Source organism: Pleurodeles waltl, chromosome 8 (assembly GCF_031143425.1).
Source record: "Pleurodeles waltl isolate 20211129_DDA chromosome 8, aPleWal1.hap1.20221129, whole genome shotgun sequence".
Taxonomy (NCBI): domain Eukaryota; kingdom Metazoa; phylum Chordata; class Amphibia; order Caudata; family Salamandridae; genus Pleurodeles; species Pleurodeles waltl.
The window spans coordinates 1,156,637,853-1,156,665,810 of NC_090447.1; positions in this window are offsets into that span (position 1 = coordinate 1,156,637,853).

A 27,958-nucleotide genomic window follows, 5' to 3' on the forward strand; every position below is an offset into this window, starting at 1 on the left:
TTAAAATTATCTCGGTACACAGTTTGACACAGCACTAAATTGGGCACATCTCCTTAACATTAGAGCACATCCATTTCGGGGTGCTGTAGAAGCCATTTTTTGCCTTACATCTAGGAAGGCACTGAATTGGTAAAATAAATGTTACCTTTTATATAAGAGCAAATGCAAATCGGTTGGACTCCATAGAGTGGGGGTGTGGGGCTATGTAAATTTTAACAGTCTCAATCACTGGAAAATAGATTTATCAGTTGCATCCTCCACACTCAATCCACTCTAGCTACTTGCCCATCAAGAACTGGGACAGAATTTTCTGATTGATATGGTTCATCTTGCCTCTTTCTTACTGTGGATTAAGATCTGGCTAATACTATAATTAGCATTTACAAGATTGATTTTGACAGATTGCGTAGCATTGGACATGGTGGAAAGCAACACTTGGCTGTTGTACATAAAACACTCCTTTGAAAAACTGGGATTTGGTGATCTTTTTAAAAATCACACACCAGTAATGTCTTATACCAGAAAACAGGAATGCGCAAGATTTGAGGATGTCAAAAACAGCGAATATGCACACACTAAGGGCTTATATGGAGCTGGGTCCGACCAATGACGTGGAGTAAGATCTTGTGTTTTTTAGAAATCCTCTGTATAGATTTTATCTAACTAGGTTTAGATTGAGTACCATGCATGTTTGTGTGCCTTTCCCATTCAGGGATCATAGTTCAAAATGCTGCCAAATTGCCCTTGTGATAATTGCACTCCACAAAGCACTTCGCAGTTTTCTCTTTTTTATCCATTGTATGCCAGCCCATGGAAGAGGTTTTTATTACCAGTTTTGAAACGTGTAAATATTAGACAATCTAGAGATCCCTTCACTTTTTTACAGAGTTTAGTGTCATTAGAAGTTGGACTTGATATTGTGAATTTTATAAGTGCCCTAGCCAGTAGATGCAGATATGCATGTTCATGATGGAATTTTTAAACATGTTCATGCGAGGAATTTGTCAATATTAGAAAATATTTGTAAGCTAATTTTTTTTTTTAATGCAATGTTTTTATTGTCTTTTCTGTTTTTCTTTTAAAGTATGTGTTTGAACCATTTCTTATGGTGACTTTTTATGGTCAATTCTTTGACCAAAATTAAGTTTTATGATGATAACGATGAAACCCAGAACTGTGACGGGGTGTGAGTGTTGAAATGTTTCAGCACTCCATCCATCATCCTTTTGTGTTGACTGACAAATCAAAAGGCATTAACATTAGGATAAGGCAATCTATTAGTCCTAATTTGTCAACCTCTATTGACATGGATTTGGCAGTAGCATTCCCTCTACCTTGTGGCATATAATGATTGATGGACCTGCACTACTTGAGCAGGTGTTGCAGCATGCAAAACCTGAAGTTCCAAATAATTAGGATATCCTGTATGTATGCCATTACAAGGGGTTGTGGAACACGCTGAACAATTCTCAATTGCTTTCTCGCTTTGAAGGAATGGCTGAAAAGAGTGTAAATACTGCAACAGATGACCAACATATTTTGACTGCTTATTTTGTTTTGCAGAAGTCCTGCACAATTAGATTGATGCAAGTATGCAAGTAGCTAAACATACATCTCTGTAGTATCCTCAATCAGACAAACATTTGACAATATCACTCACTGCAATTTTAAGTGGCTACAAATCCAATGCTAGGACCTCTTGATTGAAGTAATTTGTAGACTTTCATATTAAATAATTTAATGATTTTGACACCTTTGTGTGTGCTTCCTCCCGGGAGAACACTGCTACTATTTCCATGCTAACAAGCACCTTGAAAAGCTTCAGCCACGCTTAGACTAGTAGCCAGCATTTGCTTAACACCATTATATAAATGTACTAGCTCATAAGTTCATTCGTGCAGCGACTCTTTGATGAATATAGACATGGTAGTGTGTATTTGTGACTGCTGTTTTCTTTGTGAGGATACCTCCATAAATGTAGCAGGTATGCAGCTCAGATGCTTTGGCCTTGTTTAGGTTACTACAGGACATAACTTCACATTAAGAGCAACAGGGCTTCTTTTCATCAGTACTACATCTTCTTCTTCCTCATCACCACCACCTCTTTCTATCTGTTTAACTTCTTCTTATCTCTTGGCAGCACCTATCCTTTTCAAATGATGTTCTGACATTATTGCATGTATGTTTCTTTAAATGGCCACTTGGCACCATGTATCATAATGTTCACCTGGCTTTCCATGGCACATAGTGATGAAGCAAATTAAGCAATGTGCGATGTGGTCCTCATGTGGCTTAAGTGTAAAGAAATTCCAAACCGCTTCCTTATGGAGCTGAAGTTCAAATAACTTGGTATAGTGGAGCTACAGTGTTGTGTTTGCCTTTTCGAAGGCCAACCTGTGACTGTGGTTTGGGGGTTGATGCTGACTTTTCGATTCTTGAAAAGATGAACACAAGTGATATTAGTGGCACTAAATCACACATAGCAGGTCACGCAGAAGTGACCTGCATTTCCTCTACCCTACACTCAATATAAACAACCACTGATTCATCTTCCTCACTTTCAAGAATTTCTGGAACCTTTCTTTTCTTTGACTCATGTGGAGCAGCTCAGGGGTCCAATCCATACTTCAGCCATCTAATAGGTCCCTTCCGAGGGTGATTATGGACACAGTGTGTGTAAGGGAAGAGCAATCACAATATCTTTCACTGCAAGAAACAAAAGCTCCTGCTCGGCTCTTCTCTCTAGAAGGTGAGGTATAGGAGATTGTAGTTGCTGCAGAGTTGCCTGTGAAGGTTAGGTTTTCTGCTGAGATAATTTAGCTCCAGACCCATCACTTTCAGCGATGACTGCAGTCAATACAGTGCTGATAGACATTTGCTTCGGATTTGGTGGTGGTGGTACTTTTGTTGATCCAGGGGTCACTCTCCTCCCAGCATCTACCTGGGTTTACCAGGTATGCCGTGCTGTCAGAAAAAAGATGAGTACCCTGATGCCATTGATGGCAAAAGACTTTGGGTCAGATGTACATTTATTTTTTCTAGTCTCAAACTGCCCGATTAGCAGAATCAGGCCGTGTGCGACAAGAAAAAAGCATGTTGGTATGTTCAAACCCTATTTTGCAATTTGGCAATCTATTTACCAAATTGCAAAATAGGTTTGAGAGTCGCTATTCGGAAGAGGTGTGCCAAATGTGTCCTTTCCTAATAGCGACTCTCAGGGATATAAGATTGTTTTGCGACCGTGAATGCAGTCGTAAAATAATTGCAGTTACCACCAACTTCAAGTTGCTGGTAACCCATTCGCAAACTGGAAGGGATCCCCTTTGTGAACGGGGTACCACGGACCACTGCCTCCTCTGAAAAAATGAAAGGTAAACTTTTCATTTTTTTGTAATGCATCCCATTTTCCTTTAAGGAAAATGGGCTGCATTTAAAAAAAACCTGCTTAATTTAAAAGCATACACAGACATGATGATCTGCTGATGGTCCCCAGCAGGCCACCATCCCTGAGAGTGCAGCCATTCCAAAACAGATTGCAACTTGCGAGTCGCAAAAGAAGATGTCTGGCCTTTCTCCTCACTGTCTGCTTTCTTGACAGGACCCTGTTTCTTTACTTGGTGTATTGTTGGTCAACAGCACTAGAGGTAGCACTTACCAAAGAGGTCTTTGGGCTATGGTGTTAATTCACAGACTCTGCTCATCTCAGTTTCGACTGGTGAACCTGTAGGCAATAAAAATATGAAGGAAGACAGTTAGACTTGGCCAGTCTAGTCAATGCAATAAAAGCATTTGTAACAAATAACCATATCATGTACTCACATAGAAACTAACTTTTTGTTAGACAGTACAATACTTAAAGACAGGAAAAACCAGTATGATTTCACTTCACGGACCCTGGGTCCCTGTAGGAGTTGGGGAGGAATCAGGCAAAAATCCATTAATTTCATAAAAATAAAAATCTGGGCCCATATTATAGTAGGTGCCGTGGGTGCGACTGGCATGTGCGCCTGCTTGGTGCACCCTCGGGGCACATTGGTAATACAGAAGGGGTGACAAACAAGTGAGCAGTCCCTTCTACAATGTGGAGAGCGCTGGCGCACATATTCAGCCAGCACTATTTCAAGAAGGCGCTCCCTCAATTGCATGGAAGGGTGGTGCCTCAAGCAAATGAGGAATTATCTTTACCTCTCTGCCCACACCATATTACAGATGTAGGTGCAAAGGCAAAAAAACTGTCAGGAGGTGCACTAACAGTGCTCCACAAAAAGGTGGCTCAAGGTCAGTGTGCAGCTTGTTGGCAGCCCTCTGGAGGGTGATCCACAGGACCCCCAGAAATCCACTTACAGGTAGGTACGGTCACTTACTGCACCTGCCTGCCACAGGTTCCCTCTCCCCTCTTGAAAGTGCCAGTGGGTTGCCACTTGCACAGAGAAAGATGGAGCGAATTTGAAGCAGCCACTCTGTATTTCATTTGAAAGGGCAGCACAAGTTCAAAGCTGTCCTGAGGGCAGCTGGTTCAACATAACACAGCACACTTTCCCTTTTTGCTTTTGGCGCACTGCTTTGAAGATGTGTTGTGGCTCAAACAGGGAAAGTGCACCCTATCTGTAATAGGGCCTCTGGTGTCTTTTCTGGGCCTTGAGCACTTAAGAGAGTCAGCAGTGATATGGGCAAATTGATTGAATCCAGGACCCAGGGGACATCTATGGGAGGAAGGGACAGGCTCAATTGATAAAAATAATAAATACTCAGGACTGCTGCAGTCAACAGACCGCCAGTGCTGGCTGTATGCTGACCGCCATATTAGGAGTTATGTTTGGACTTCCGTCCATTTATGGGCAGAAGTCCAACTCCGTAGGCATGGTCCATGGAGTTGAAGAGGCGGTTGCATCACCAGCACTGTCACGCCAGAAAGACTCTGTCCGTCGTATTACGAGCCATTATACGGCTTGGCAGCGTCTTGCTGGCGTGGTGGTGCTCGCAGTGCAAAACTGCCATGAGTCATCCCCTCCCGGAAGACCAGCTCATTGGCACAGGTAAGTTGGTCGTCCGAATAGGGAGGGAGTGTTGGGTGCATGTGTGTGGTGTGTGCGTGCGAACAGGAGTGTATGAGCACGTGTTTGTCAGTGAGTAAGTGGGTGTGTCTGCATGTATGCAGAGGGGGGTGGAGGTGTGAATGTTTGCAGAGGGGGTGCGCATTTGTGAGTGGGGGGGTGTATGTGAGTGTGAGGACAGGTGGGGGTGTTAGAATGGATGTGTATGGTTAGGGGGTGTTTGGAAGTGTGTGGATGAGTGGGGGGTGTCTGCATGTATGTGGATGTGTGAAGGTGCATGTGCTGGCAACAGGAATGGGGACCCTTTTCGCTGGGTGCGTTACCACTGGGGTTTTTGTGGTGGGGTGACCACCACAGAAAGCCTGGCGGTCTGTATCCTGATAATCCGGCAGGCAAGCAGAGATCTGCCGCCAGGCTGGGTAGCTCACCGGCGGCCGCGTCAGTGTGACGGCACTGGCGGGCCAGGCCGAGTTGTGGTGGTTTGGCTCACCTTGGCAGAGGCTGGTCAATCAGAAAAGAGCTGGCGTAAGGCTGGATTTTGGCTCATCAGTAACACAAGTTCTATAACGTATTTTCTGTGATAGTTATAATAAGTATAATAGTGACAAGTTGTTAAATTTATTTTAACTATCATTTTAAGTCCAGGAATGAAAAGTGTAGCTCTTTCTTAGCAATTAATATATCTTAAAGTTTTCCTATGTTAGCCTATGGAGCTAATGCACTACAATGGGGAAAAACGAAATTGGTAGTTTTTCCTCCATCAGCTCATAGAAACCATCTTTTATAATGTTCCTGCTTATAGTTACAAGGCACCCTACCACTGGGGTGCCTATGGGAGACCATTGGGGTGACATATGCTAAAATAAGGTTAGTGTGATACTTTGGAAGTACTTTTAATTCCAAAGTTGAATTTGGATATAATGTACTTTTAAAACCTTCCTGCAAAGTGGGGCTGCCTTTAAAATGACACCAGGCACCACAGCAGGGCACACTTAAGTGCATTAAATCCACTTGACCTCTAATCCTACATGCGCTACCATATACTAGGGACATCCAGGTAGGTTGTCATGCCAATTATAATTATGCCTAATTTGCATATAATTGTAATCCGAGCACATGCCCTGGGTCTGGTTAGCAGAGCCCAGGGCATCCTTAAAAATGGGGGCAAAAAGTGGAGGGACACTGTAGAAAGCCCTAATTTTCTCACAGCCACCCTCATTATTTTCTTGCTATCATCTGCCTCACATCACACAGAATGGAAACTTGGCCAGGTTCTGCTCCTCCTCAAGAAACCATTAGCTATCAACAAATTTCTGGGCATTATCTCGTCTCCCCTTTTGGGCAAAAATACTGAAGAAACTGGTTAATTTGCAACTCACAAGTTACCTAGAAACCCATCATCTTCTTGATCCATCGCAGTCAGGACTTCGGTGCAGCACCAAAATTGCTCTTATTGCTGCTACAGAAGACATTTACTGCATTGCTAGGGAGCCACTGTTGCCCTGGTTCTCATGGATCTATCAACAATGTCAAGGTCATAATTGGCCGTGCCAGCCATCGGGTGTTTCCTCCAGAGGCTGGAGGGGTGGGTGGATTACTTGTGTTACTGGGGGCTAGTTTTGTAGTGGTGCTGTAGTTTTAAAAGCACTGCAGAGTTTCTTGTATATCCAACAGTTTTCAGGCAAAAAAGTGCCAAAATAATTGTGGTGATTAATGTACCTACTGGACAGAAATCAGTGTTTTTTTCTAGTGGAAGTTTTAGCTCATCTAAGGTAGCGCAGAGGGTTAAAATGTCTGCTGGAAAGAATGTGTACTGTGTAGAGCAGTATTTTATGTGCCAAGCTCAGTGAGATACTGCTTTTTTAACAGAGATCTTTTCGTTACTGTACAGTTCATAAGTTACAATCATGATCTAGGACAGTGAGCTATGAATGGCCATCAAAGAGCTGCATTTAAACTGCATAGTACAGGTTAGAAAGTTATGCTTTTCCCCAGTCTTTATTTATCCTAATTTTGCTAAAAAGGGTTTGTTTGAGTAGAAATAAATTGTTATTAGGAAAGCCAACCCCTAACCACAGGGTTACTTCCTGAATACTGAGTTGATGCTGCCTCAGACCAAGGCCTCTTACAAAATGCCTACCAGTATGGATGCCATGTGAATCCTACACCTTGTAGTCCCCTTTGTCTTTTGTAACATTTTCTGTACACTGGTTTATACACATATGATTCATTGTCTCTGTATGCGTGTGTGATGTAAAGTGCTCCAACACCCTATGCTGGTAAGAGAAGTGCTATAAACAAATACATGTGGGAGAGGGGCTAGGGAGAGCTAAGGAGGCAATGTGTAAAGTATTTGTGTAATAAAATGCTTAAAGTAACACAGTGAAAACACCACAAAAAGACTCCACACCAGTGTAGAAAAATAAAGTATTTTTAGCTGAGTTAAATATGACCAAAATAAAAAAAATCCAACGATTTACCAATGAACAATGATCAGGATTCAGTGACCCCTTCATAAAATATACATGTTGTCAGTTCAATCAATCCTGAATGCTAGCAGTACTAGTGAGTGTCAAATGAGCAAAATGGAAAGGTTTCAGGCCCTCCCATATGAAGGAGGCATCTGGTCAGCAAAAGAAAATAGAAAGCCAAATGCTAACAGAATTAGCTCTTGTCAAATGAGGGAAACAACTTGATTTGGTACACTTCATTACAAAGTAACCATACCCTTAACCAAAAACAGTGAGTCGAGTGCTAGCAGCACTAGCACGTGTCAGGAAATTGCTTCTCTGTGTTGTGGCACAGCCACACTAGGTTTCAAATTTCACTAGAAATGGGGGAAGGGTGAGGATGCTGATGTTGGCCCATAGTCCAGGGTCATATGAAATGGGCTATCCACTCCATCCAGGAGAAGCTTCAGGGTCCCCTAGGTACACCGAAGTCCACACTTGTTGGCTTTCCTGGTTGCTGCGGAGCTGCCATACACAGAGTAGGCAATCTTGCTGCAGAGAGTGTGGCTTGTGGCAAGTTGAAACTGAAGGTAAAACAGCAGACTCTAGGCTGCAGAGGGTGCTCGACCTGAGCACAACTAAGGTGGTCATTGCAACCCTGGCGGACGCAGTTAAAGCGGTGGTAAGACCGCCAACAGGCCGGCAGTAAAAAAAACTGCAATTACGACCGTGGCAGAAACCGCCAACAAAGACAGCCACTTTAACACTCAGACCGCCACGGCGGTACAAACAAACAGCGCAGCGGTCACCACCAACAGACAGGCGGGAGACAATGTACCGCCCACAGTATCACAACCTACCAATCCGCCACCTTTTCCGGGGCGGATTCAGCGTGGATAAAAACACGGCGGAAACAGGAATTTCACCATGGAACCGGAACTCCAAATTCTCCCTGCGATAGTCTTCCTGCTCCTCTACCAGGAGCACGAACGCCAGCGGCGAAGACCACGGTGAGTACTGCACCTACGACACAGGGGAGGGGGAGGCAAAAAACAGGGACACACACACGCAACACCCCCACCCTCACCCACCACAACACACACACTAATGCATATCAATACATCACAGTTACACCCCCAAACCCCCCCGGAAGAATGCAAAGACCAAAGAAAATGAGTGTAACCATCGGAATATATTAAAAACAAGTAGGCAGAAATATATATATTCACAATGTACAAAATAAATACCAGGCATAGTAGTCCAGGTACTGCACAAAGAAAGTCCGTGGAACACTGGGACCACACGGTATGGGTGAGGCCCACACAAGATCCCCAAACATGACGGAGAGAACACTGCAGGGGCATCAGAGAGCAAGAAAAAAGGAACCTCAGGGGGAGGGAAAGGGGGGGCACCTCAGCCGGTTGAGTGCACAACGCCAAATCCACGAGGGGGCCACATGCCCACTGTTCAATCCTGGGGAGTGCAAAGCCACAGTCTCTCAAGTCTTTACAGTGGGTGGGTTGCCCACTGTTCAATCCTGGGGAGTGCAAAGCCACAGTCTCTCAAGTCTCTACAGTGGGTGGGTTGCCCACTGTTCAATCCTGGGGAGTGCAAAGCCACAGACTCTCAAGTCTCTACAGTGGGTGGGTTGCCCTCTGTTCAATCCTAGGGAGTGCAAAGCCACAGTCTCTCAAGTCTCTACAGTTGGTGGGTTGCCAACTGCTGCATCCTGGGGAGTTGTGCAAAGCCACAGTCTCTCAAGTGTCTACAGTGGGTGGGTTGCCCACTGTTCAATCCTGCGGAGTGCAAAGCCACAGTCTCAAGTGTCTACAGTGGGTGGGTTGCCCACTGTTCAATCCTGGGGAGTGCAAAGCCACAGTCTCTCAAGTGGATGACAGTCTCCACTGGTTCTGGAGGGGGACTGGTGCCCAGAGTGCTTCATCCTGTTAAGGACAGAGGTAGTGGATGGATCTCTCCACTGGTTCTGGAGGGGGACTGGTGCCCAGAGTGCTTCATCCTGTTAAGGACAGAGGTAGTGGATGGATCTCTCCACTGGTTCTGGAGGGGGACTGGTGCCCAGAGTGCATCATTCACCCCGTGACGGACCCAGTTGCGTCAGTGCCCCTGCCGCTCATGGGCTAGCGGTGCTTGAGATGGCGGTGCCCTGTTCAGCGGTGCTTCAGATGGCGGTCTACATTGCAGGGTCTCAGCTGCTGGTGGTCCTTCATTGCCCAACGGGCCTTTTGCTGGCGGTCCTTCATGGCCCAGCTGGGCTGGTGCTGGCCTCCTGGGCAGCTGGGCTGGGGCTGGCGGTGGCCTCCTGGGCAGCTGGGCTGGGGCTGGTGGTGGCCTCCTGGGCAGCTGGGCTGGCGGTGGCCTCCTGGGTAGCGGGGATGATGGCAGTCTTCTCCGCCGTGCTGCTCTTCCCAGACTTGCCGGGTTTCTTGTGGCCCTTCCCCACCTTGGAAGGTGTCACAGCTGACTCCACACTCCCAACAGGACCCCTGGGAGCGGCTTTGGTGGCTTGAGTCTTCCACCTCTCCCGCCGGGCACTGGCCAACTTCTGATGCTTTACAGGTGGGGACTGTCTGTGCTGTGGCTCAGTGCCACACTGGCTGTCCTGGAGGCCGGTGCACTCCACATTCCGGTGACTACAGGCACCACTGGTCCCGGAGATGTTGTGGCTGAGGTGCTACTTTGGGACCTATGAGATGGACAGGGTGGGGGAGGTGTGGGAAAGAGTTCAAGGGTGGACAGGAAAAGTTTTTTTGACACACTGGGACGGGTAGCTGGAGGGGGTTTGGGAGTGGAGGAAGAGGTGGTGGCTGTAGGAGGTGTACGTTTGGTGACTTTGGGTGAAGGTGCATGCGCTGGAGGCTGTCGTGAGGTAGATGGCTGTTGGGTGGGTGTGTGCCTGCGTTTGTGTTTCTTGGGAGGGGGCGTCACAGACACACTGGGAGAGGACACAGGGGACGTGTGAATGATAGTGGGGGTGGTGACTGCACGTGAGCGGGGTGTGGTGGTGGGTGTGCTGGAGAGGGACATAGTGGCTGTAGAGGTAGTGCATGCAGGTGTGAGTGTAGACGAGACTGGGAGGGAGGAGGGAGACGAGGTGGAGGGGGACACAGTGGAGGCAGTGGATGTTGGTGTGTCTGCATGTGTGTGTTGCTTGCGTGAGTGCCTGTGGGATGTGTGGTGCTTATGTTTGCCTGAGCTTCCCTTGTGTGTTGACGTGTGTGCAGGCTGGTCTGAAGGTGTGATTGGGATAGGCAGAGGTACAGGGGATTAGGTCGGGTGGAGGAAGTTGGAGGGGGGAGGCTAGAGACGGGGACAATGGCTGCCATCAGTGCTGAGGCCAGAGTCTGAAAAGCTCGGTGAAGGGCCGCCTGACCAGAATGAATGCCCTCCAGGAATGCATTGGTTTGTTGCAACTGCCTCTCTACACCCTGGATGACATTCAAAGTGGTATACTTCCCAACAGTGAGGGACCTGAGGAGGTCAATGGCCTCCTAACTGAGGGCAGCAGGGGTGACTGGGGCAAGGCCTAAGGTGCCTGGGGCGAAGGTGATGCCCACCCTCCTGGGTGAGCGGGCACAGGGCAAAGGCTGAGGGGCTGCTGGGAGGGCAGTGCTGGTAGGGGGGGTGGCGGCTGTACCTGTAGATGCGTGGGGCACAGATGTTGCCGCCACCACAAGGGAGCTCCCATCAGAGGACAAGTCCGTGTCCCTGGTCTCAGCTCCTGTCTCCGCCGTGGGGCTCCCCTCGCCCTCCGTCCCACTGATGAATTCAGACTCCGTAGTGTCGCCCTCCAGGGCCATGTGGGATGCAGCTCCCTCGTGCTCCGGTGCCACTGCTCCTCCGCCTGATGATGCTAATGCACACAAGAACAGGGAGACCACAAAAAGGGGGGTGAAAACAGAAGAAAGACATGTTGAGTGCATGCATTACCACTACCGTTGGCGGACACGACAGACACAGAAGCCCCCTGCACTACGCCGCGCTCTGGGCTCCACTGTTCAATTCCTGGGAAATGGCCTACAAGGCTATGGACGACATCTGCACACATAGATGACACAGGGGCATGAATAGCTGTACTTGGCACTCTACAGAGGTGGGGTGAGGTGCCACATGGCATGCCTTACGGAGGGGACTTGCCTACGGAACTCGCCCTGGCCTAGGGAAACCCACAGCCCACATCCCCCACCCAGACACCTCGTAATTCGCGCAAAGTCAGCTGAATGAGAGTGTACTCACCCCCTTGTGTCTGCTGTGATGCCCTCAAGCGCCCATCCAACTCCGGGTAGGCCACCTCCAGGATCCTGAACATCAGGGGGGCATGGTGCGACGGGCACCCCTCCCATGTTGGGAGGCCATCCCCAGCTGAGCCTCCGCCGTCTTCTTGCTCAAGCGGCGAATGTCCTCCCATCTTTTACGGCAGTGGGTGCTCAGTCTGTGGTAGACCCCCAGGGTCCGGACGTCCTTGGCGATGGCACGCCAAATATCTTTCTTCTGGTGGGCGCTGGCCTTCATGAAATGTACAGGGGAAAAAGAGAAGTCATTACCAACTGCACCGTCAAAGTGATTGGCCCCCATCACTACCCTTGCCATGTGGCACATGCATTCACCGTCTTTCATGCGCGCAGCACTCTGCCCCCTTCCTTCTTACATCCAGCCCTCTCCACACAGGCATAGCCCATACAACATGCTCCCTGTGTACTTACCTGTTTGTATGGAGGACCGTAGAGCAGCTTGTACTGGGGGCGGACCCCATCAACGAGTTTCTCCAACTCCTCCGATGTGAAGGCAGGGGCCCTTTCCCCAGACACTTGAGCCATTGTCTCTTCCAGACCGAGGTCACAGCAGCACTTGCAGTGTAGGTCCTCTCCTGTCGAAGATCAGGTATCGAGTGATTGAACAGATAGAAAATGGCGGTCACGTCCGCGGCGGTGCGTACCGTCACCGCCGGCGTACATCGTCATTGGCTCCTGGGACCCATAGGGTCCAATGTTAACAAATGCAGCATTGTGCCGCGGTCTTCGACCGCCTACCGCGACGGTGTACAACACCAACCTAGTTACCTCACATCCCATTGTCCGACTTTAGAGGTCAGGCAGCCACCATTTCAGGGGCCCACATGGGTTCATTTTGAACTGCGTCACACAGACCTAGGCCTAGACTCAACACACATACAGGCCACCTTTTGTGTATGAATGGTGTTCTGTGTAAACTGTGGGTACGTACCTCTGAGCTGGTTGACTCTGTGCTCGCTGTTGTCCTTCATAGGCACCGTCCGCTGGGACATGTGAGGAGATGGCAGCATCCTCCGGTGTACCGACCGTTGGTGGACCTGTCGACAATGGAGGAGCGACATTTGATTATCACCTACAGGCTTGACCGTGCCACAATCCAGGAACTGTGTACCCAGTTGGAGCCAGACCTGATGTCAGCAGTCCGCCATCCCACAGGAATCCCCCCTCAAGTGCAGGTGCTGTCAGTGCTCCATTTCCTTGCAAGTGGCTCATTTCAAACAACTCTGGCCATGGCATCAGGGATGTCCCAGCCTATGTTTTCCAACGTATTGTCCGGAGTGTTGTCTGCCCTTCTGAAACACATGCAGAGCTACATCATTTTCCCTCCGGTGAAGGATTTGCCTACAGTGAAAGGTGACTTCTATGCCCTGGGACATATCCCCAACGTCATAGGTGCCATTGATGGGACACATGTGGCTTTGGTCCCCCCCACAGGAGTGAACAGGTGTACAGACACCGGAAGAGTTATTATTCGATTAATGTACAGATGGTATGTTTGGCAGACCAGTACATCTCCCATGTGAATGCCATGTTCCCTGGCTCAGTGCATGACACCTACATTCTGCGGAATAGCAGCATCCCTTATGTGATGGGTCAACTCCAGAGGCACTGTGTGTGGCTATTAGGTGAGCACCTGGAAGCAAGTCATTGGGAATGGTTGTCTGGGTCTGGGGTTATCCCTACAGGTTAGTGTGTGTCTAACAGTTGTCCCTCACCATTTGCAGGTGACTCTGGTTACCCCAACCTGTCATGGCTACTGACCCTAGTGAGGAATCCCAGGACAAGGGCAGAGGAACGCTACAATGAGGCCCATGGGCGAACTAGGAAGGTGATCGAGCGGACCTTTGGGCTCCTGAAGGCTAGGTTCAGGTGCCTTCATATGACAGGTGGATCCCTATTCTACTCACCAAAGAAGGTGTGCCAGATCATCGTGGCCTGCTGTATGCTTAACAACTTGGCTTTGCGACGACAGGTGCCTTTTCTGCAGGAGGATGGTCCAGATGGTGGTGTTGTGGCAGCTGTGGAGCCTGTGGACAGTGAAGAGGAGGAAGCAGAGGAAGAAGACATGCACAACAGGGACTCAGTGATCCTGCAATATTTCCAGTGAGACACAGGTAAGAATACAAACCTGCCTACTACACGTACTTTAACACTACTACCTCTCTACTGCCTGTCATTTTCACCCAGTGTATGGTCACTGAGTTGTCACTTTCCCTTATGATTTCACAGATGTGGGTCCCACTGTGTGACATCTGCTTAGATTCCTCATGGACTAGAGCTGTGTGACATAGGTATGTTGACGTTACTATTTAAAAAGCATTTTGTCACTGAAATTGCTAATACACTAGTTCGAAACCACAGACAGACTCCAGATCGTTTTGTGCTTTAGGTGTGTTTATTTAAGTGCTCAATATTGGAGGGGGTAGTGAAATGGTGAGGGGTGATGGTGGAGCAGTGTCCATGGCAGAGTCCAGTCTGTTAGTCTCACAGGTGCATTGCCCATAAGGGCATAGGAAAGTGGAGCTGGGGCAGTTTAAGTATGGACAGGGTGACAAAGTGGGACAGTAGGATGACAATCAGGGTGGTCTCATTTCTTGGCGGGGGTCTTGGCATCGTGCTCTGTCTTTGTCCTGGATCTCAGGGACCGTTTGCAGGGTGGTTCTCCCTCTGCAGGGCGTGGGGTGCTGGTGTGGTGGTCCTGTGACGGGGCGTCCTGTCCACTAGCGCCGGCAGAGGTGGTGGGCAGTTCATCATCCATGCTAGTGTCAGGGGCCCCTTGTAGTGCCACAGTGTCCCTCCTGGTGTTGAGTACTTCCTTCAGCACCCCTACAATGGTGACCAGGGTGGAGCTGATGGTTCTGAGTTCCTCCCTGAAGCCCATACACTGTTCCTCCTGCATGCGCTGGGTCTCCTGAAACTTGGCCAGTACCGTTGCCATCGTCTCCTGGGAGTGGTTGTAGGCTCCCATGATGGAGGAGAGGGCCTCGTGGAGAGTGGGTTCCCTTGACCTGTCCGCCCCCCAGTTCCCCTGTGTTCCTGGGCCTCTGTCCCCTGGACCGTGTGCCCACTACCACTGCCCCCAGGTCCCTGTTGTTGTTGGGGTGGTGGGTTATCCTGGGATCCCTGTAGTGGTGGACACACTGCTGATTGACGTGTCCTGGGGACGGAGGTATGGGCCTGCTGGGTAGGTGCTGTGCTGGTGCTGCCAGAGGGGGGAAGGTCTGTGGTGGCCTCTGCCTGTGTGAGTTGAACCGACTGTCCAGAGGTCCCCGATGGTCCGGGCTGGTCATCTAGATCCAGTTGGACAGAGGTGCTGTCATAACTGTGGGCCTCTTCTGTTGGTGGTGTGGACATGTGTGGACCCTCCTGTCCGGTGACGTTGGGTAGGGGTCCTGCAGGGGTATAAAAGGATGTTTATTAAATCTGTGTGTGTAATGATGTGCAATGGGTGGGTGACCGTGTACCCCAGTGCTAGCATTAATGTGTGGGACCTTGTGTGATGATGGTTTAGGGGGGTGTATGGGTATGTGCAGTGGCCATGCTTTGGTGATGGGTGTCCATGCTTTGTTGTTGCATGCAGGGCTTGGTGTTGGGATGGGTGGTTTGTGATTTTGGGACATATGTGAGGAGTTGGGCTGCTGGGGGTGAGGGTGGGGGTATGTGATAGCTTGCAGGTAAGGTGGGGGATGTAATAGTAAAGCTTTGACTTACCAGAGTCCATTCCTCCACCTACTCATGCGAGGCTCTCAGGATGCAGAATCACCAAGACCTGCTCCTCCCATGTTGTTAGTTGTGGGGAGGAGGTGGGGGTCCGCCGCCAGTCCGCTGAACCGCCAGGTGGTGTCTTGAGACCATGGAACACACCTTCCCCCGTAGGTCGTTCCACCTCTTCCTGATGTCGTCCTGATTTCTTGGGTGCTGTCCCAGTGCGTTGACCCTGTCCACTATTCTTCACCATAGCTCCATCTTCTTTGCAATTGAGGTGTGTTGGCACCTGTGCTTCGAATAGCTGTGGCTCTACCCGGACGATTTCCTCCACCATGGCCCTGAGCTCCTCCTCCAAGAACCTGGGGTGTCTTTGCTGTGCTATGGGGTGGTGTAGGTGATGTGTGGGGTGGAGTGTGTGGTGATAAGTGTGGTGATATGTAGTGGTGTGTTGTGTGAGGTGCGTGGAAGTTGTGTGAGTGATGGTGTTGTGTGCCTGTGGATGCTAGTTTGTTGATGGTGGTATCTCCCTCTGGCCTTCTCTCGGTGATTCTGGTCGTGGGGGTTCGTGGGTGATGTGGGTGTGTGTTTTATATTGTAATGGGTGTGTGGGAGTGGTGTGTGTATGTGTATCAGGTGTGTGTATTTTGAATAGTCCAATGTGGCTATGTTTTGTAAATGTGTGTGTATTTTGAGCGCGGCGGTGTGTACCGCCAATGGAATACCGCGGTTGAAAGACCGCCGCGTGGATTCGTGTGTTGTGATAGTGCAGGCGTATTTCTGTTGGCGTGACGGTGTCGGTTTTGTTTTAACCAGTTTATCACTGACCTTTGGTGTGGCGGACTTGTGTGGGTGTCTGAATTTTGGCGGATTCCGAAATGTGAGTCATAATAGCTGTGGCGGAATTCCGCGGCGGTGTGTTGGCAGTCTTCTGCACGGCGGAAAGCGGCTTTTACCGCCAATGTTGTAATGACCGCCTATGTCTTTCATGGCCCTGAGACATCTACACCAGGGGGTAAGCCAACAAGCCCTTGGAGTTTCTTGGATAAACAGAAGTTGTAGAGGGCATATTTTAATTTTCCCTCACTGCAGAGGCAGCAATCAGCAGCCAACAGGCCAACACAGCAAAACAAGTGACTAAATGGTGGTCCATCCTGGTAGCACAGCTCCTCTTAGTTGCAGAGTCTCCTCAGGACCCCAAATTGAACTAAATTTGGAGTGTCAGGGGGTCCATTACTTATACCAAAATGTGTCTTCAAAGTGGGGGAGATATCAAAGAGGCCTTGAACCTCACAAGGGCCCTGCCCTTCCTTCCCTGGCTCCACACACACTACAGGGGAGTAGGCAGCTCCTTACGTGGAGACAGGCACAGCCGTGCTCAGGTGCAGATGTCAGCCCTTCCCAACCAATCTACCTTAGGAATGCCCATCAGTCTGGTGATAGGGCATCAGGATGCAAATGTCACACCCCATCTCCCTTTTTTGTCACTGTCTAGAGGGAATACACAAAGCCTAGCTGTCACCCTGCCCCAGACATGTATTCAGAGAAAGGCAGAGGCACAGGGTGGTTTAAAGTAAGAAAATGCCAACTTTCTAAGAGTGGTATTTTTAAACCTGCAAGTTAAAAAACAACTTTACTAAAATATGTGTTTTAAAATTGTGAGCTTAGAGGCACCAAACTCCAATTTGCTCTCCATGGGTAATGACACTGATGTTTTAAGGCAACCCCCAATGTTAAACTGTGGGAGAGCTAGGCCTTGAAGTGGTGACAAACTAATTAGGTAGTTTTTCACTACCAGGACATTTAAAACACATAGGTACATGTCCTACCTTTTAAATCCACAGCACCCTGCACCAAAGGCTGCCCAGGGCTTTTTAGGGGTGTATTATTTGTAATAAAAAGGATGCCAGGTCTAACAGTAGGACACTGTAACCTGTTTGCGTTGACTCAAGAGATATGGAAGGAGCAAACAAATACAGGGAATACCTTATAAGAATATGTCACCCAAATGAGAGACCTTGTAGCTAAAACAAGGGAAGTAGTGAGAGAAAATTCTCAAAATCTGCAGCAACGTTATTACCATCAAGACAGTAAATTGATAACATTTAAGCTTGATGAGCTGGTATTTTTATTGCTCTCCTGTAGTGAGAGTAAAATGTTTGCTAAATGACATGAGTCCTATCAAGGACTAAGGGCTACATGTACAAAGCATTTTTGAAGTCGCAAATGGTCTGATTCACATGAACAAAGCTCAACTTGTGATTTGGTAGCTTATTATTGAATCCCAATTTAGGTTTTGCGATTCAGTATTTGGAAGGGCTGTCGAGGGCATCTTTTTCAAATCGGAAAGGTATGTACAAATCTTTTGTGACTGAAATGCAGTTGCAAAACATTCACAATTTACCATTAATTTAAAGTTGGTGGGAACCCATTTTCAAATGAGAAAGGGTCCCCAAGATACCCACTCCCCTGGAATGGTTGGGAAAATATTTTAAGAGCAGGTATGGGATCTTGAAAGTTTCATTATTTTCTTTTTAAATGCATCCATTTTCCTTTATGGAAAATGGGCTGCGTCAAACAAAGATTGCTTTATTTAAAGGCAATCACAGGCCTGGTGGTCTGCTGACCCCAGCAGGCCACCATCCCTGTGATGGTTGTTATTCATACGGGGTCGCAAATTGGGACCATCCTCATTACTATTCATGAGAGAAGTCTATTTGTGACCCACTAGGAAACGCTAATGAAATTCAAAAGAGTTTCATACATTAGAAATAGCTGTTTCCTAAATGTGATTTGCACAAAATCGCGATTAGGAAATTGCTATTCCTCACTTTCATACATGTAGCCCCAGATGCAGTAAGCATTTTAATGGTTGCAAATGCTCTGAGTTGATGTTTGTGACAGTTAAAATGTTTTTTCTTTATACACAAATCCAGTTTTATGAGTCAGAAAAGTTTTATCTGTCTCTTAAAAAGGGATTCCGAGTGGATACTGCTTTGGTATCAAGACAGAGCGTGTTGTAGTCGTCCTTTGAAATGTTTAATCTGTATCTACTGTATCAGTGTTTTAAGGCTGAACTCCAGTTGCAAAACATTGAGAGCCACATTTATGAAAGGTTGTGCATTGTTCTGTGCCATAGAAGGGGCACAGGGTGATGCAAAACCAAAAATGAGATTTTCCAAGTCATGCAAGGCCACCTTGCATGGCCCTAAGCAGCTTGATAAATGTAGAGTAATAAAAGGGCAGCGCAAATCATTGCCTTGCATTGCTCTGCATCAGGGAGGAGTGCTATGGTTGGAGTGTGGGTGCTCCCACGCATCCACCCATGTATTCTCACACATTCCCAGATTTACCAGCACTGGTAGATCTGGAAATGCATCAGAATTGTATGCATCTCCACCAAAGGTGCAACAAAGAGAAACATTTTTAGTACTCCTTGTTTCCTACATCTGAGGATTGTTTTTGTGCAGGAAGATTTCCCTTCCTTCACAAAAACAATCTTGCCTACACCGCAGACACCCTTTCACCATGGTACAAGGGTGCTGCATTGGTGCTAGGCAGCAGCATGTGCACCAGCACAGGCAGAGTGCAGGAATGTACCATGATGTATTCCTACCCTCTCTCTTTCAGGCAGTGCAGTGCAGCAAAGTGGCTTGCTGCATTGCATGCCCCTGATTTTTTTACTGACACCTCAAAAGAGGAGATAACCCATTTGCACAAGGGAATGGGTCCTTTGAGAGCCCTTCCCCTTCCTAATTGTAAAAAAACTGAGTACGAGGAGGGAGTCAGTGGTCTACAGAACCACTGCCTCCTCCTAAAAAAAACTTTTACAAAATCCTGCTACCTTTAAGGAAAATAGACTGCATTTCTAAAAATGTGTCTTTTTTAAAAAGCAATGACAAAAATGTTGGGTGGTTTGCTGACCACATTGGGCCACCATCCATGTGATGGCGTCAATCACAATGAGCCAGAGTTTGAGATCTACCTCTTTAATCTACATAATTTAGGCCAGGTTCCAACTGACTGTGATTTCAAATCTTAAGAACCAATTTTCTAGTATATAAGTCAGTTCCTAAAATTCTTCACAGGTTGCAAAAATACTGTTTGCAAAATGTGACCAGTATTCTGTGACCAGTAAGTAGTACATATGGCCAAAGATCCTTAAAAATGTTGGTAATGTTACCTACCAAGAAGAACTTCTGGAAAGGGAAAAAAGTAACAAAATATTCCTTGTTAGTCATTTAAAAAGATGGAAGGGGCCTATATTCTTGTTATACGATCCCTATGAATCAAGTAGGACTGTGTATCTGGACATCATAAATGCCAGAGTACATAGGGCTCAGTTCGCATATACCATCGCATTCTGTGACTCTGCCTGTTTGTGGATTACCTGTCTGGGTCCGTTTGACAGTTGGGCCTTTTGCACCTCTCTCTAGACAGTGACATAAAGAATGCTGAGGTGTAGCCTGCATATCCTGATGAGCCATCTGTGCTAGGAGGGAGGGGAGGAGTGGTCACTTTCACCTGAAAGGGCTGTGCCTGCCCTCATACAATGCAGTCTCCAACCCCCTGGTGTGTGTCTGGGGCCTGGGCTGGGCAAGGCAGGATTTCACAAACAAGAGAGACTTTCCTTTGAAGTAGGCCTACTTCAAAGGCCAAAATGAGTATAAGAAGAGCACCCAAACCCCTGGAAAATAAGATCACTTTTGGACATTAAGAGAAACCTCTGCCTGGAGAAGAGCTGAAGCGCTGAGAAGTGTTGCCCTTCCTGTGACTGTGCTTTGTGGAGCTATCTTGCACTTGCTGCTTCTGCCTGTGCAAGGGGGCAAAGACTGGAGTTTGTTGTGCATTCCTGCTTGTGAGGAAATCTCCAAGGGTTTGTACTGAGCTTGCCTCCTGTTGTTGAAGTCCCAGGGCCATCAAAGACTTCTCCTACCAGCACCAGGACTCTCTGCTGAGACTCCTGCCCTGCCAAGTGGTGTCCTATCCAGTTCCTGGGGCTTTGGAAGGTAAAGCTGGCAGACAAAGACTGAAAATCCACACACAGACCGCTGTGGGGGGGAAATTTCGATGCACCTTCCGAGATGCGGCTGAAAAGCGACACACCACCAGCTTTGTGGCTGAAACCGACGGTCCACCTGCATCGCGGCTGGAAGATCGACGCACACAGCTGGAGAAACGCTTGGAACACCCGCTGACGGAGGCTGATAACGTCACCCGCTGACGGAGGCTGATAACGTCACAACCCACACAGCGCGGTTTTCCTGATACCGTGCGGCCGGATTTTTTGACGCAACATTGCTGGGTGCGGAAAAACAACACACTGCTCTCCTGTGGAGAGAAGATACGCCACCCGCTGACGCGACCAGAGGAGGAGGCTTGCGGGTGAGAAATCGACGCATCGCTAGTCTTTTCTGACGCTCACTTGCCCGTGCATGTTATTTTGATGCTACCCAGGTACTTTTCAATGCTAATTGTGTTTTTACTGTTTTCTCAAGGACTTAAGACTCTTTTGGATTTTTCATTCCTAACTTGACTTGTGCATGGAGGATTTTTGTCGTTTTGGTCTTGTTTTGTTTAGATAAATATTTTCTATTTCTCTAAACCTGTGTTGTGTCATTTTGTGGTGTTTTCACTGAGTTACTGTTTGTGTTGGTACAAATACTTTACACCTAGACTCTGAAGTTAAGCCTACCAACTTGTGCCAAGCTACCAAGGGAGTAAGCGGGGGGTTAACGAAGGGTGATTCTCCTTTACCCTGACTAGAGTGAGGGTCCTTGCTTGGACAGGGGGTAACCTGACTGCCAACCACAGACCCTATTTCTAACAAAGATAAAAAGTTCAGCCATGGTTTTGTGATTGTTTTGGTATGCTCTTCTCTGTGACTACCTATACTGCTGAGAGCATAGTGGGTACACTCTCTTCAAGATCAATTGGGAAAACCCAACACCCCATATCTTGCTAAGATGTATCAGGAAGCCAGGAAGGCTATCTAGTGTAATGCAGGCTATGGGCCCTGTGGAGGGTAGAGGTCCGATACAGGATCAGAGTCAGACAAACTTCATGTTCCAGGATAACCCCCAAAGGAAGTGCTCCTCTATTGCATTTGGCACAGTCAGTTTTTATAATACAATTCCCATTTGTGTCATACTGTGTCAGAGGCGCAAACTTGATGCTATGCTATGTTTACAAACACAGAACAGTCTCCATAGACAATTAGAATGTTTAGAGCATCACTTAATGTGTGCTTAGCTTTGGACAAAGTGTCCAGAGTAGATGGCATGAATGCTTACCAGAAACAAGCAACATGCAGAATGATTTCTAAGTACATTGTCGTATAAACGAAAAGCCATGTAAAAGGTAAATGAAAAAAAAAAATCTGAATTAAAATGTCCATTTGAAAATGAAGATTCTAAGCTGGCCCTACCATTCTTTACCATACTCTGTCACTTAAGTGAAAGAATTCCTGTTGAAATAGATGAAATACGAGATAAGATCTGACCTGAAGGATTCAGAAAGGAAATAATTAACCCCTTCTGTGACGGGGACGTAATGGTTACGTCCGCCGGCACAGTGCTCCTGTGCTGAGGATGTAACCATTACGTCCTCTGCCTGGAGCTCGGAGGGAGCACTAGTGCTCCCTCCGAGGGCTTCCCTCCCACCACCCCAAAAGGCAGGGATGGAAGGGAAAGCCCTTCCCCTTCCATCCCTGCCCCTCCCCCGACCCTCCAAGTGACGTCTGATGACGTCAGTGGGCGATTGCATGCTGACCTCATCAGAAGCCACTGAGCTTCCAGCGCGATCGGAAAAGAAATGCTCAGGATTTATTTTACGGTGAGAAATTGGCATAAGGGGAGCAACCCCTTGGGCAAGGGTCACTCCCCAGGGTGGCAATTTTTTTCAAGGCCTTTTCTGCCTCCCCTGGGGGCAGATCGGCCTATTTTTATTAGGCCGATCTGCCCCCCGCGGGGTAGAAACCAATAGGCACCAAGGATAATTTTTTCTTTCTTTCTCTATTTTTTTTCATTTTGTTTTTTAGAGGTGGGGAGCGACCTCTTTGGCAAGGTCGCTCCCCGGGGGGGGGCAAATTTATTTTAGGCCACATCTGCCCTCCCTGGGGGCAGATCGGCCTATTGTTATTAGGCTGATCTGCCCCTGGGGGGCAGAAACCTCTAGGCGCCAGGGATACTTTTTTTTGTTTTGTTTTTTAGAGGTGGGGAGCGACCCCTTAGGCAAGGGTCGCTTCCCTGGGGGCAAATTGTATTTAGACCATTTCTGCACCCCTTGAGGGCAGATTGGCCGATTTTTGTGAAGCCAATCTGCTCCCAATGAGGGCAGAAACCACTAGGCACTGTTTTTTTTTTTTTGCACCAATTTCACACAAAGGGAGCGACCCCTTAGGCAAGGGTCGCTCCCGCGGGGGCAAATTTATTTTAGGCCATTTCTGGTCCCCTTGGGGGCAGATCGGCGTATTTCTATTAGGCTGATCTGCCACTAGGGGAGGTAGAAACCACTAGGCACTGGGGATTTTTTTTTGCGCCAATTTCTCTCAAGGGGAGCGACCCCTGAGGCAAGGGTCACTCCCATGGGGGGGGATAAATTTATTTTGGGCCATTTCTGCTCCCCTTGGGGGCAGATCGGCGTATTTCTATTAGGCTGATCTGCCCCCGGAGGTGGGGTATGAAACCACGTAGGCACCAGGGATTGGTGTTTGTGTATGTGTGTGTTTTCTTAAGGGGGGCAGCCCCTTAGGTAAGGGTCGCTCCCCATGGGGGCACATTACTGTTGGCCATATCTGCCCCCCCTGGAAGGCCCATCTGCCCCCAAGGGGGGGCAGAAAGCCCACTAGAGACCAAAGAAGTTTTTTTTTTCTCCAAAATAAGAGGGTGGGGGTATTGGCCATACCCCCACCCCAAATAAATGGGTCCATCACCCCTGATCACACCCGGGGGGCAGAAAGTCTACTAGATGCCAGGAAATTTACAAAAATACAAAAATAGTGGGGTGGTGGCTACCAACCAGTATGGGCCTGGGTATGCCCCCACCCCAACTGAATGGGGTAACAGTGTTTCAGCTCTCCCCCGCACACTAAAACATCTTATCCCACGGCAAGCAAGAGGACATTTGATTATTTTGGGTTATGGTTTTACATTTGGGCCGTGAGAGCTTGGCTAACTCTCAAAATCGTCCCACTTGGAATGGTGAGGGCTGCACTTTATGGACTTTGGGACGCTGCCATGTAGAAAAATCCACAAGACCTAGACATATCTGAAAACTAAAAATCTGGTGATTCCAGGGTGGTGTGTTTCACATGCACCCTGCTCCATGTTCTTACCCACAATGCCCTGCAAACCTCCAACTTTACTGGAAATCACACATTTTCCCCACATTTTTGTGAGAGAACCTTACGGAATCTACAAAATTCCTATCACCTAGCATTGTCTCATCTATACCGATAAAAATTCTGCTGCACTTGCCAGCCTAAAAATGTTTTTTTTCAAACTGCCCTTTTAGACCCGCTTTGGTTCCCCCACAATTTTGACATGTTGTTGGCTCTTCCCTTTCACAAGCACTTGGCCCACCTACACAAATTAGGTATAATTTTTAGTGGGAGACTGAGGGGAATGTTGGGTGGTATGACATTTGTCAAAATGTGATTTTTTTAGCTAAATTCGAGGTTTGCTGTGGATTCTGGGTAAGAAAACATTTGGGGATCCACGCAAGTCACACCTCCCTGGTCTCCTTCGGGTGTCTAGTTTTCAGAAATGTCTGGGTTTGGTAGGTTTCCCTAGATGGCTACTGAGCCCAGGACCGAACACGCAGGTGCCCCCGCAAAAACAAGTAGTTTTGTATTTGATAATTTTTATGTGTCCAGCTCATCCTCTCCCTCATCAAAGTCCCGCACACCGCCAAGTCCAACCTCCACGAGAGAATGCAGGCCGTTGCCGAATGGATGAGAAACAGCCGCCTGAAACTGAACTCGGACAAGACGGAGGTCCTCATCCTCGGACCCAACCCCTCCGCCTGGGACGACTCCTGGTGGCCTACATCCCTAGGAACTCCACCAACACCTACCGACCACGCACGCAATCTGGGCTTCATCCTCGACTCCTCCCTCTCCATGTCAAAACAGGTCAACGCAGTCACCTCCTCCTGCTTCAACACTCTCCGCATGCTCCGCAGGATCTACTAGTGGATCCTGACAGACACTAGAATAACAGTGACGCAGGCCCTCGTCAGCAGCAGGCTAGACTACGGCAACGCACTCTACACAGGCATCCCGACAAAACAACTACGGCGCCTCCAACGCATCCAAAACGCCTCCGCCCGACTGATCCTCAACGTACCCCGCCGCAACCACATCACACCCCACCTGAGAGACCTCCACTGGCTCCCCGTTGAAAAGAGGATCACTTTCAAGCTCCTCACCCACGCACACAAAGCACTCCACAACACCGGACCTGCCTACCTCAACAACAGACTCAGCTTCTACACCCCCACCCGCCAGCTCCACTCCACAGACCTCACACTCGCCACCGTCCCCCGCATCCACCGAAAGACATCCGGCGGCAGATCCTTCTCCTACCTCGCCGCCAAGACATGGAACACTCTCCCAATCAACCTATGACAGACCCAGGACCTAATCGCCTTCAGAAGACTCCTCAAGACCTGGCTCTTTTACCAATAGCAGTTTACCCCCCCCCCCCCCAGCGCCTTGAAACCCTAACGGGTATGTAGTGAGCTCTATAAATAGAGTGATTGATTGATTGAGTGATTGATAGTGTTTTGGGGCATTTCCTTTCACGGGCAGTAGGCCTACCCACAAAAGTGAGGTACCATTTTTATTGGGAGACTTGGGGGAACACTGGGTAAAAGGAAATTTGTGACTCCTCTCAGATTCCAGAACTTTCTGTCACCGAAATGAGAGGAAGAAGTGTTTTTTTGGCCAAATTTTGAGGTTTACAAAGGATTCTGGGTGACAGAACCTAGTCAGAGCCCCACAAGTCACCTCATCTTGGATTCCCCTAGGTGTCTAGTTTTCAAAACTGTGCAAGTTTGCTATCTTTCCCTAGGTGCCGGATGAGCTAGAGGCCAAAATCCACAGCTAGGCACTTTGAAAAAAACAGCTCTGTTTTCTTTGGGAAAATGTGATGTGTCCACATTGTGTTTTGGGGCATTTCCTGTCGCAAGTGCTAGGCCTACCCACACAAGTGAGGTACCATTTTTATCAGGAGAATTGGGGGAACGCTGGATGGAAGGAAATTTGTGGCTCCTCTCTGATTCCAGAACTTTCTGTCAACGAAATGAGAGGAAAAAGTGTTTTTTTAGCCAAGTTTTGAGGTTTGCAAAGGATTCTGGGTAACAGACCCTAGTCAGAACCCCACAAGTCACCCCATCTTGGATTCCCCCTGGGTGTCTCGTTTTCCAAAATGTGCAGGTTTGCTAGGTATCCTTAGGTGCCGGCTGAGCTAGAGGCCAAAATCAACAGCTAGGCACTTTGCAAAGAACATGTCAGATTTCAATGTAAAAATGTGATGTGTCCATTTTGAGCTCAGGACCAAAAACGCAGGTGCCCCCACAAAAACAAGTAGTTTTGTATTTGATAATTTTGATGTGTCCAGATAGTGTTTTGGGGCATTTCCTTTCGCGAGCATTAGACCTACCCACTCCAGTGAGGTACCATTTTTATTGTGAGACTTGGGGGAACACAGAATAGCAAAACAAGTGTTATTGCCCCTTGCCTTTCTCTACATTATTTCCTTCCAAATGTAAGACACTGTGTAAAAAAGACGTCTATTTGAGAAATGCCATGTAATTCACATGCTAGTATGAGCACCCCGGAATTCACAGATATGCAAATAACCACTGCTTCTCAACACCTTATTTTGTGCCCATTTTGGAAATACAAAGGTTTTCTTGATACCTATTTTTCACTTTTTATATTTCAGCAAATTAATTGCTGTATACCCGGTATAGAATGAAAACCCATTGCAAGGTGCAGCTCATTTATTGGCTCTGGGTACCTAGAGTTATTGATGAACCTACAAGCCCTGTATATCCCCACAACCAGAAGTGTCCAGCAGACGTAACAGTATATTGCTTTCAAACATCTGACATGGCAGGAAAAAGTTACAGAGTAAAACGTGGAGAAAAATGGTTGTTTTTTTACCTCAATTTCAATATTCTTTTATTTCAGCTGTTATTTTCTGTAGGAAACACTTGTAGAATCGACACAAATGACCCCTTGCTTAATTCAGAATGTTGTCTACTTTTCAGAAATGTTAAGCTGCCTGAGATCCAGCATTGGTTTCTCACCCATTTCTGTCACTAACTGGAAGGAGGCTGAAAGCACAAAAAATAGTAAACATTGTGGTATGCCCCAGTAAAATGTCAAAAATGTGTTGCAAAATGGGGTTTTCGAATTCAAGTCTGCATGTTCCTAAAAGCTGGGAAGATGGTGATTATACCACCAGAAACCCTTTTTTGATGCCATTTTCAGGGGAAAAAACACAAGCCTTCTTCTGCAGCACTTTTTCCCATTTTGTTTTTGAAAAAAATAAGTTTTTGCTGTATTTTGGCTAATTTCTTGGTCTCCTTCAGGGGAACCCACAAAGTCTGGGTACCTCTATTATCCCTAGGATGTTGGAAAAAAGGATGCAAATTTGGCATGGGTAGCTTATCTGGAGAACAGGTTATGAGGGCCTAAGCGTGAACTGCCTCAAATAGCCAAAAAAAGGCTTGGCACAGGAGGGGAAAAGGCCTGGCAACGAAGGGGTTAAAAGATCTAGTGAAATCTTTTGAGGTCTGTTTTTGTACAGACATAAAAAGCACACTTAGTAAAACGTCATTTAAATACACTGCTCAGAAAGATGCTCAGAAACAGGCAAGTCAACAGTACTGAAGACCGAAGACTAGCTATCAAGAAAGGGATTTCAAAAAGTAGTACTTAGGCACATGATAGCCATTCAACAGTAGTTGCAAGTTTTATATTTTGTTGGTATGCAAGTCCAGTGGTTTTATTGAATTTTGCATAGATTTCAGGAAGTTAATCAAAATTCTAAATTTGACCCCAACGCAGTACATTGAATAAATGAAACGGTAGAACAGTTAAGAAAGCCCAATATGTAACTTCTTTTGATCTCGCCATGAGCTAATGGCAAATTCCACAAATGTCATTACATCGAGAAGATAAAGACAAAAATCAGATTATACCAGTTCACTATTTTGCCTGTTGGGCTACACGTAGTTCCAGACACATTTCAAAGATTAATGAATACCTTGTTACAACTGCATGAAAACTATGCGTCAGCCTATTTACATGGTATTGTAATATGTAGTAATCTCTGGACTAAACTTGTTAAAGACCTCTAAAAGCGGTCTTTTCTATTCTTAAAAATACTAGATGACTTATTCATCCTAAAAATAGGTAAAATACCTG